This window comes from Gnatocerus cornutus, chromosome 6 (assembly GCF_029298725.1).
Source record: "Gnatocerus cornutus isolate USDA-ARS CGAHR chromosome 6, icGnaCorn1.1, whole genome shotgun sequence".
NCBI classification, from domain to species: domain Eukaryota; kingdom Metazoa; phylum Arthropoda; class Insecta; order Coleoptera; family Tenebrionidae; genus Gnatocerus; species Gnatocerus cornutus.
Window position 1 is genome coordinate 18,668,787 of NC_142238.1, and position 10,410 is coordinate 18,679,196.

Consider the following 10,410-nt stretch of genomic DNA (forward strand, 5'->3'; position numbering starts at 1 on the left):
ATTTAAGTTCAAAGTCTAAAAGTTCATAAAATTAAGAAGCGGATTTAAAAGAGAGCGCGCCTAGGCACCGAATTGATAAAGCAAAACTCCCAACTTAACGTTTTTTAATAACAGGAAGTTTAATTTAAATTAATAAAAAATTAAGAAAAGTTTGAGGAGAATCTAGAAAAAGTTCTACATAGAATAATGCATTTAGAAAATATTGAAAACTTACCAAAATTCAAATATAAATAGGAAATTTTGAAAAGTTAAAAAAGTCTTTTAAAAGTACTTAAGTGTATCTATGTTAAAGCATAGTTGACTTCGCTCAATTGGGTCTCTGGATAAATGGTTTTATTGCGACATTTTAAAAAAAACGAAAACGTAGAATTTTTTTTTATTGACATAAAACATCGCATAATCAAGAGAGAGTGTTCTATACCTCATTTATTTTGAATACACATTTCAAGGTCATATTTTAAGAAAATTGTGGAAAAGATTTGATAAGATTTATGTATTGAAATCACGAACGAATGTTCAAGTACTTGTTTATGTTCAATCTAATGCAGAAATCTTCTCAAATTTGCGTTAGAGCTCCACAATTTTCACAAATTATGACCTTGAAATGCGGTATTTAAAGTAAAGCATTTTCAGGTAAACAAAACATAACATAAACAAGAGGTTTCTTTAAGGATTGGATTCAAGCTACGCTTTTTGTATCGGTTTCAAAATTTTAAGCATTTTGGAAAAACTGGATATGTTAAATAAAATTAACCAGCATCTTAATCCATAAATCTAATCGGTGTTTGCCTAAAAAACGTTTTTAAAATAAATAAAAGGAATAAAGGAAGTCCTACAGACGCCGTTAATGTGAATTAGGAAAAAACATCTCTCGTTTATAGGGACCTCCGGATTGTTGTAACAAAATAATTTTTTTTGATGTGTTCCACTTAAATAGAGTCGACTGTATTTATAAAATCTAAGAAAAAGGACCTAATCTTAATCCAGTTGTGATAAAATGCAAGATTCCAAGCAATCCAGAATAAAGGTTTGAATCAACTTGTCATCAAATTTCGCAAATCGGGTGAAATTAAACAAAGAATTCATTGAAATTTTATTCGATCAAGTTAAAAAAATGTCTCATTCTCTTGTAGGCTTGCAACTTGTCTTCGGCTAAAAAAGATTTGACACCTGCGCAAGCCGCATTTCCGTTTTTATGTTGATGGGCCAGTTTGCATAAAAACTCGTTTTTGTTGAATCTTGTGATCCATCTTCCTGGTAAAAAAGCGTGCTAATAACTGGACCACATTCACCTGAAGCGAGTTTGGACGTCATCACGATTATATGGTACAGCTGGTTGCAATGTGAACAATTATGGACAACATTTTGGTTCAATTTTTCTTGGTCTAGTTTTGATAACTCTTGTCGCCCACATTAGAACCTTCTGGTCCAAAGCAGTCAAATGTTTGCATTATTAAAATCTAATTTGTCATTGTTGCCCCGACAGTGATGACTATCCAAAGTTGTCAGTTTAGAATTTCATTGAAAGAGCAATGATTCGACCGCTTTTAAACGAACATTAGCAATTTGTACCCGGAATAAAAGGGTTGAAAGATAATAAAGTCATAACCATCAAGGTAAGTAGGTGAATGGGAGCAGACAGCATCTCGTAAATAAACTTTATTAGCCAACAAACAATTTCGGGCTAAAATTACAGCCCCTGTAATTAGTTGGGGGATTTCGAGTACTAAATACGTCCATCGATTCTTCGCTAATTTTTCTCTTAATTATCCTCTTCTCATGTTGTCTCCCGTTTAATTCGCAGAGTGCAAGTTAGGTTGCATTTAAGAGTTCTAATATAAACCCAGTAGGCCGGTGGCTGACGGCGTGTCGGGCTGTGCGACAGCTGTGCGCTGCGCGATTGTCTCGGGATGATTGATGATCTAGGACGGCTGTGAGCCCGGCCACCCTTGACTCACAGGGTTCCACTCCGGTTCACTATACTTACAAACTCTACTATACTGAAATGTTTCAACAGTGCAAAATGTTACTTGGTGTTACACAAAACTACCATTGAGAAGGGGAATTTGTGATAAGAAGAGCTGCTGGACCGCGTCTTGGGTAGGTTGAGGAGCGTAATTAGTTCTTCGGGAAATTGGGGGGATGGGTCAGCGACTGGGCATTTCCCGGGTGTTTCCTGCTAGCCACTTAATATATTTGAGTTTATTGCAAAATTTTCCTTTGGGCATAACCTTGGAAGATTGAAGAATTCGGATTTTTTTTCGTCGACGCAGCAAGCGTTATTTCGTAATCATTACCAGATTAGTAGTCTCCTCAGGTTTCTTTCTTTCCATTGTCTGAACTTCACAGTTTTCCATAATGGAAAGACTTTCTCTGGATCCACCCCACCCAAATGGGTTCCTAGAAAGAAACCAGACCAAAACACAAATTATCTCAGTTACCTGGACTCCCGGATTAGTTAAGATTATGAAACGAGCACACTTCTTAGACACGACTACTTAACAGCGGGGCTCTCCCTAATCGCGGTATTAGAGCGAATATATCATCATGAATTTTCACACAATTATGGTTCCTCTCAATTTGAAGTTTCAATCCGAATAATTTTAGTCCAAGAAAAGTCGTTGCTCTTGATAAGCGCTCACCACTCAAAATTCCGATAAGAACATATTTTTGTATTTTTTACTGATTTATCCACAGCCGATAACAAAACCGGCTATTACAAAACCACCGAAACTTGCCCAGAATGTTATTCTAATACCTCGAATTAAACACGATTGAAATTCAAGTAATTCCTTATCGATACGTAATCTCAGACTAATTGTTTTTAAACGACATAAAATCCAGAAGACAGTCACCTGCGAGTTTCACTAAACCACAACAAAATTATTTTAGCAATATTCACATACTATTTGTACCCCCATACTAAGCTGCAGTTTTTATTTCGAAACGTGTTTCACGTGGGGTTGAAAGGGAAGGTAGACGCGTTGGTCATAAATTTTCTAACTTGACAATGATCCCTTTTATTGTTTGGGCTACTGATGTAACGACGGAAACTGGGTGAAAGATCAGTTCGCTTCCATCTACTTTAGCAAGTGGTTCGGTGGTGCAGATTCCGTTAAAATCGTGGTTTTTGTTAATTTTTCTCAACTTAAAGTGGTTTGTAGTGTTCAATTAAATGAAGCAATCAGTGGGGTTAAAACAGTATGATTCAATTATTTTATTAATTAATTACTGCAGGTGGGATTCTAATTTAATTAGTTAATTACGCTTAACATTGTTTTAATGAATTTATTTTATAATCATTATTATTATTATTGTACGACGGAGGCACAAGCGCCATCTAATGGTAAGAGGGTCAGAACCGCGCTTCTGAATCCTGCCTCCAGATGTACTACCACGTTAGCGTGGAAATATCGCTAAAAGAGAACTTTTAAAACCATTTCCTCACTCCTTCCTACATTTTTTCCAAAATTAAATTCACAATTCCCCTCCGAATATTTGCAATTTAAATTTCAATCAATATCGAAGCTGTCATTTTCAACATCTCATTGATTTAGAATATTCCGTTTTACGTTTGGGTAATAACATAATCCACAGTAAAGAAAAATTTGAATTTCATTTTCGAGCAACAATATTGAAATTCAGTTGTTTCGGGCTTCCAATAAAATGCAAATAGCGGCCCATCATGATGCATGATGGGAGCTCCAGAAAATATCAGAGTGGCAGAGAGAAAAATTGATATTTATGTTTTCATAAAGCAGTTGAACGCTTTAGAAGAATCACATTTGTTGCATTTCATATCGGATGCGGAAATGTGGGCACAGCTCGCATGTAACACAGTTTTGGAGTTTAATAAAATCTTGAAAGAGTCAGGATGTTAGCAGGATCATTACCGATTAGATTTTTATTTTATTATTTAATTTCGTTCGGTCAAACTTTCTTTTGAGTCCGAAAGTGAAAATTTCAGTGTAACTCGTTTCCAAATTTTAGTCATTTGATTGTCGTTAGCAAAGGTTCAGAGATTATTGGTCGTCGCAACATTTCCCTCCGTGGCTTAAGCAGAATTTTAGAGAAATGAGAAATCTTTGGAAAGGATTTAATTTTTTAACGTGTTATTCCGGCCGCTGTCGACACCCATTCCTCTCAGTCGTTGAATAGCCCTTCGTCCCTTTTCCCTGTCTGGATTCATCCTTAGCATGCGCACAAGTGGCGCATATTCTCTTCGCTCCCCGTGCGTTCAGCCGCCATCATCCAAGGATCAATACGTGGCCCTTCAGTGAGAGTTTTGTACTCTGGGGTTCCTAAATGGTTTTTAGTCCTTATCCGGTAACCTTGCAGCATTTCTACATTATGCCCGTAGATCAGAGATGAGATCGCCGCTTTTTAGTCTACATTTTGAGTCGATTTTTACAATTTTTGTCGTATTATGCACTTTTTGCTCAATGATAAGTATTGGTTTGCTTTCGTGATAGATTGCTGGTTCGACGTAAATAGATATAAATAAGTAAAGAGATGGATGTAATCATGGTGGGAGCGGTGGGGTTTTTAGAATGTAAATAATAGGTTTGGAGAAAGAGTTTCGGGTGATAGATTTTTTAATAATACGTGTGGGAAATTTGGGTTTCCTATTACTATTTGAAAAAGCTTTTGTTAGGTGATATTCATTATATATTCTGGACTATAAGCGTTTCCTTTGTACGGAAAATATTGTTTGACTTCAAAAAATACGTTTAAATTGTCATTAAGTCTATTAATTGCGGCTAATTGTATTATTCCAAAAATATATATAAGTATAACTATACAAATTTTTATACATATTTTGATACTACTTTACGGGCATAACTCTTTTATCGCTTTGCTTATAAATTAAAATAAGACTGTCTTCCACCAATTTAACACGTGTGCTAAATATCCAATCTCTAGCCCCAGAATTAAAGATTTTTAAAAAGTTGACTTCTTAAAGATAAGAAATTTTTTTTTTTTTTCTGATGATCATAATTTTGTTCTCTCCAGCTCTATAATTATGACATTTTGACTATTTACTTGTCTGTTTAGAAAACTAAAATTCAAATTTACATCTCAAAAATTAGAGATTTTGGGTATTTTTACATTTAATAAAATCAAAAAAATCTACACATTTTACTCAGCCGCAGCTCTATTTTTGTTGAGTTTAAAATTTTAAAATTTTGCGTATTTAATATCTTATTAAGTTTTATTATTATTAACTTTATTATTTATTAAGTTTACTCGGATCTGTAGATCTGTAGATCTGTAGATCCAAAAATAAAAATTTTAAAAGTTTTGACTTTTTATAAAAACAAACAAATTACCATTTTTCACTTTGACGGCCATAACTTTCTTCTTTCTAAGTCTATAATATTGCAATTTTGAGTGATAATTGGTCGGAAAGTGTCCATTTAGCGCACTCAAATTTAAATTTGTATGTCTGAAATTAGATATTTTGGAATATTTTACCTTTGATGAAACCAACAAATTTTCTACATATTCGACAGTTGTAACTTCTTTTATTGAGGTTCATAATTGTAAAATTGTATTTAATATCTAAGATCCATCTATTAAGTGTGCTAAGACTCGGATCTGTAAACCCAAAAATAGAAATTTTGAAAAATTTTACTCTTTATGGGAGCGAAAAAATTAGCTATTTTTTATTCTGACGGTCATAACTCTTTTTTTTAGGTTTATAATTAATAATGGTTACTTGTCGTGATGTGTCTATTTAGTGTACTAAAATTTAAGTTTGTATGTTTAAAATGATAAACTTTGGAAATTTTTACATTTGATGAAAAAAAAATTGCATAATTTACTCTAACAACAGCCATAACTATAGGTTAATGATAGGTTTATAATTTTAAAATTTTGCGTATGTATTTAATATGTAAAACCTATTAAGTCTGCTAAAACTCGGATCTGTAAAAGCAAAAGTAAAGATTTTAAAAATTTTGATTTTTTATAGAAACAAAAAATTACCATTTTTTACTTTGACGGCCATAACTTTGTTATTTTTAGGTCCATAATAATGAAATTCACTCAATTTCAAATAGATAGGTATGTCTTAAATTAGAGATTTTGGAAATTTTACTTTTGATGAAACCAATAAATTTTCATTAGTAATATAACGAGTGGGCTCGAAATTGTGGGAAATTTTTCCGACAGACGAGTAGTTTTTTCGACGATCAATTGCACGAGTGAGCGAAGCGAACGAGTGCCAATTGTCCGGAGAAACAAACTAAATTTCCAAGAAAAGTTTGCTGTGATTGGTTTATTTGAAAAAATAAATGTCTCTTATTGGTCGAATCTATGGTGAGTTGAATTCTCTACATATTTTACTCTAACAGCCAAAACTTCTTTTTTTTTGGTATTTAATATGCAAGACTTATCTATTAAGTGTGCTAAAACTCGAATCTACAGACCTAAAAATGGAGATTTAAAAAAGAATGACTCTTTATGGAAACGGAAAGATTAATTATTTTTACTCTGACGGCGATAATGTTGTTTTTTCTAGGTTATATTATGATGACAGTTTGACTTATTACTTATCGTGCATCTGTCTGTTTAGTGTACTAAAGTTCAAATTTATACGTCCAAAATTTTAGATATTGTAAATATTACATTTGATAAAACCAAAAAATTTTCACATAATTTTACTCTAACAGCTATAATCTTTTGTAATAAATCCAGTAATTATTTTAAAATTTTGTTTATTATCTTATACTAATTTATTAAGTGTGCTAAAACTTGGATCTATCGACCTAACAGTCGAGATTTTGAAAAATTTTACACCAAAATTAACTATTTTTACTCTAACGGCCATAATTTTGTTTTTTCTGGGTCTATAATAATGACAATTTGACTAATTTCTTATCGTGATATGTCTGTTTAGTGGACTAAGATTAAAATTTATATGTTTAATGTTTATAAATTTTTACATTTAACGAAACCAAAAACTTTACGACATTTTTATTTTAACAGCCACAACTTTTTTTTGCGAAGTTTATAATTTTAAAATTTTGCTTATTTATTACCTTAGCCTCATTTATTATAAGTGTGTTACATTTCGGATCTGTAAACCCAAAATTATAAAGATTACTAAAATGTTGAAATTGTTATAGAAAAACCTTATCTCGGAAGTAAATTTCAGTTTCCTTTTTTTTTTAATTTGAAAAGACTGCGTTAAAATTTCCCGAACCTGTGCGATAACGCCAACATTGTGTAAAGTTGTAACTCTAAAAATTCTCCCCCAAACTTTCCCAATTAGAGCCAATTAAAATATTTACTTTTCGCGCCGCTTCATCTGTCGGCAATATTTTTATCAAGTCAGGTGTGACCCTGTTAAAAGTTGAACATGAGATAATTATAAAAATTATAAATTGTGTATTTTAATACAAAACACAGTAAACTACTTAACACAAATATAATGCCATGTCACACAAGCACGACGGTCTAATGGAACCAGTAAAAGCAGAGAGCAAGGGAGCAGAACCCCTCCACAAAACCCCTCGCAGAATCCGGGACGCTCAGAGACGCTCTCGGGGCGTCGGCGTCGGTAGCGTCCTCGCACTGTCACTACCATGTCAACCAATAATTGTTATGAATACTTCAATCAACAGTAGATAAGTACCAAAATTTCGTTGTTCTGAATTGTGTTGTGTTTCGTGCATGGAGTGTTCCAGTGATTGGTAGAATCGACCGTTTCATGGGCATTTGTAAATTTTGCATGACGATTACGTGTAGTTTGTAGTGATTTGTCATCATTTGCTCTGTTATGCGGCCTGTCAAAGACCAGCGGCGTTTCCATTGAGGTGGTCAGGTATAAATATAGAAAAGCGTACTTTTTTCTTTTATAATTTTCGTTAAACAAGCCACGGAATGAGGGTACAAGGTAGACACCTGCTGTCAAAGACTGAAAGCTCATTTTTCTGTGTCGACGTTCACGTGTTGCCTTTTTACGTCGGAATAGGCCGACTGGCCAATTTATAAATGTACCGGAGTCGGGTTCCTTTTTTATTCTTTCACCGCTTTGAACACAAAGAATTTATAATTGCGTTATTTATAATCGGTGATGTTGCGGGTTCATTTATTAACATCACGTTTATACAGAATTTAAGAAGACGAGGTCCACTATTTTGCGTTAAACATGTTGCGCACTTTGTGCCGTAGCATGCGCAAAAGTAATGATTAAAATAATGCTTCAAAAAGGCTTTAATTAAATTTCAACGGAGGTTTCGGCGGGATAAGCCTTTTCCAATAAACGACATGCTAATCTTATCTATAGGCACATCCGTGATCTACCCTGTAGATCCGGGCTTTTGTAGAATTTTTATATCAGAAGCTCGTCTCTACAGGTATCTTACGGATGGAAGACCTCTCAACCCTTTTGACTCATTTTAAACATTTTTTACTGTTGAATTTTGCGGCGAATAAAACTAGACACAAACTTGGCGTATTTCGAAACCCTTTTTTTCACGACATTTTGTGCTAATCCCACCTCTGCAAATTTTCTCTATTCATTCTCAAAGGCATCTGTGGGTTCTGCAACTTTTTCCCTCTGAAAATTCACCCTCACCCTCACAACCACGCAAATTGTGCCATTTTGTTTTGCTCTTCGTTGTCTTTGAACAGATCCGTCTGCGTCTTCTTTAATGTTCTTTCTTTATTTTAACTTGTTACTTTTAGATTTAGAAAATTAGAAAAACAAAGACGACAAACTTTTAGTTTGAGTTAGTATTACAAGTTTGCTTGAAATTTGAAATTAATTTCTATTAATCTTGTTTTAGGTCCACATTTGCATTATTTGCACGAAGATCAGCAAAAAGTGAAGCTTTGTAAAACAATAAAAATTGGCATAATCGCTTTGTTTCATTTCCACCGCAAAAAGTAATCGACTTTAATCAGGCGCCTCCTGCTGGAAAGGACGAAATTTCGCCGCACCTCCGAGTAAACCGAAAACGAATAGTATTATCGTACCTTTTTCAATCTAACTTATTTTCGCTTCAGATCCCTCGCCATTGTTCTAAATTCCGCTCCACATCGAACCCACTTGGCATAGGAAATAGGACAACAAATTTCGAAATGTAATCACCCGCTGCTAATGGCTTCTGTAGAAACGCAATCTACTGGTGCGTGAGTTCATCAGATAAGAGTCGGCATGTCTTTGAAGCACGCCCACCTCGCGCCACGACTGTTATCAACTATTATCTTACTCTTGATATTTACATACTTTTGCACGGAAAACAGGACCACAAACTAAAAATTTTTTGATAAGATCCTTGTGCAATAAGAATGATTAGAATAGTTGTGGAGAAATGCGGGATATTTTGCTAGAGCTTGATATGTAATTTATTAATGTGACGTCTGTGAAATTAAAGTGAATTATGTATTGAGTTAATATTTCAGGTTTTGCGATAGAGATCTAGATTTAATGTGTAAAGGTAGTTTGTCAAGTGCTTGTGTGTAAACAGCTGGCCAAATAATTTATCATTTTAATGGCGTTTAAATAAAATTAAAAGACTTCTGAAGCAGGAAATTCAATGGAGTGGATTGTGCAAATGCCGTGGCTGTTTTATTTATCTAAGGAATGTAAAAACTTGCTGTAGTTTGTCACAGAGGTTTTTATTTATCTTTAAGTTAATGTAGTTTTGTTAAATCGGATAATACAATAATTTAATTAAAATTAAGTTAATCTTGCAACTAATTTGACGATTGGTGACATTTGATTGACGGAAAATCGATCACATGTCACTTTAATCACATGTTAAGTATTTAATCGAAATTAAAGGTCTAACATAGCTTCTGTAAACCGGCCCTAAAAATAATAAATTTGATCAATTTTGGTGTACTTAAGGGCCGTTTTACACAATAATTTAATTGAAATTAAGTTAATCTCGCAATAATTTGACGATTTTTGATTGGAGAAAAAATAATCACATGTCACTTTATCATGATGTTAAGTAGTACCTACTACTTTAATAGAAATTAAATATTTAGCTTCTGAAAACCAGCCCTAACTCTTTAAATAAATACTCCTATAGTTTATTCTGATATTTCAAACATTTCTTAAATTATTAAAACCATAGAAAAGCTGAAAATCGTTGTAAATGTAAATTAATTTTTTGTGCTTGTTTAATACAAATATCAAAGCTTCTTTGTTATTGGTTTGGTTAGTTTTATGTTTAGAAGCGACTTGAAAAGGACACCTAAGAACGGTTTACACAATAATTTAAATAAAATTAAATTAATTTAGCATTTAATTTTACAATTACTGACATTTGATTGATGGAAAAACATTCATATGACTAACATAATATTAAATATGTATTTAATCTTAACTAAAAAGTTAATTTACCTTTTGTAAACTGGTCTCTAAGGTTTTAATGCGAAATAATAGAAAAG

The 10,410-nt window shown here is 33.2% G+C and overlaps 1 long non-coding RNA gene across 2 annotated transcripts; it reads left to right on the top strand.

The window, feature by feature from the left end:
• The first annotated feature begins 1,985 nt into the window (after window positions 1–1,985).
• On the top strand, window positions 1,986–10,039 carry LOC148173643 (uncharacterized). 2 transcript variants are annotated; one of them, XR_015770263.1, is made up of 3 exons: window positions 1,986–2,100; window positions 8,796–8,955; window positions 9,016–10,039. It is a non-coding gene; the product is annotated as an uncharacterized LOC148173643 (long non-coding RNA). The 2 variants fall into 2 exon arrangements; XR_015770262.1 differs by lacking the exon at window positions 1,986–2,100 and adding an exon at window positions 7,553–7,828.
• The last annotated feature ends 371 nt before the right edge of the window (window positions 10,040–10,410 follow it).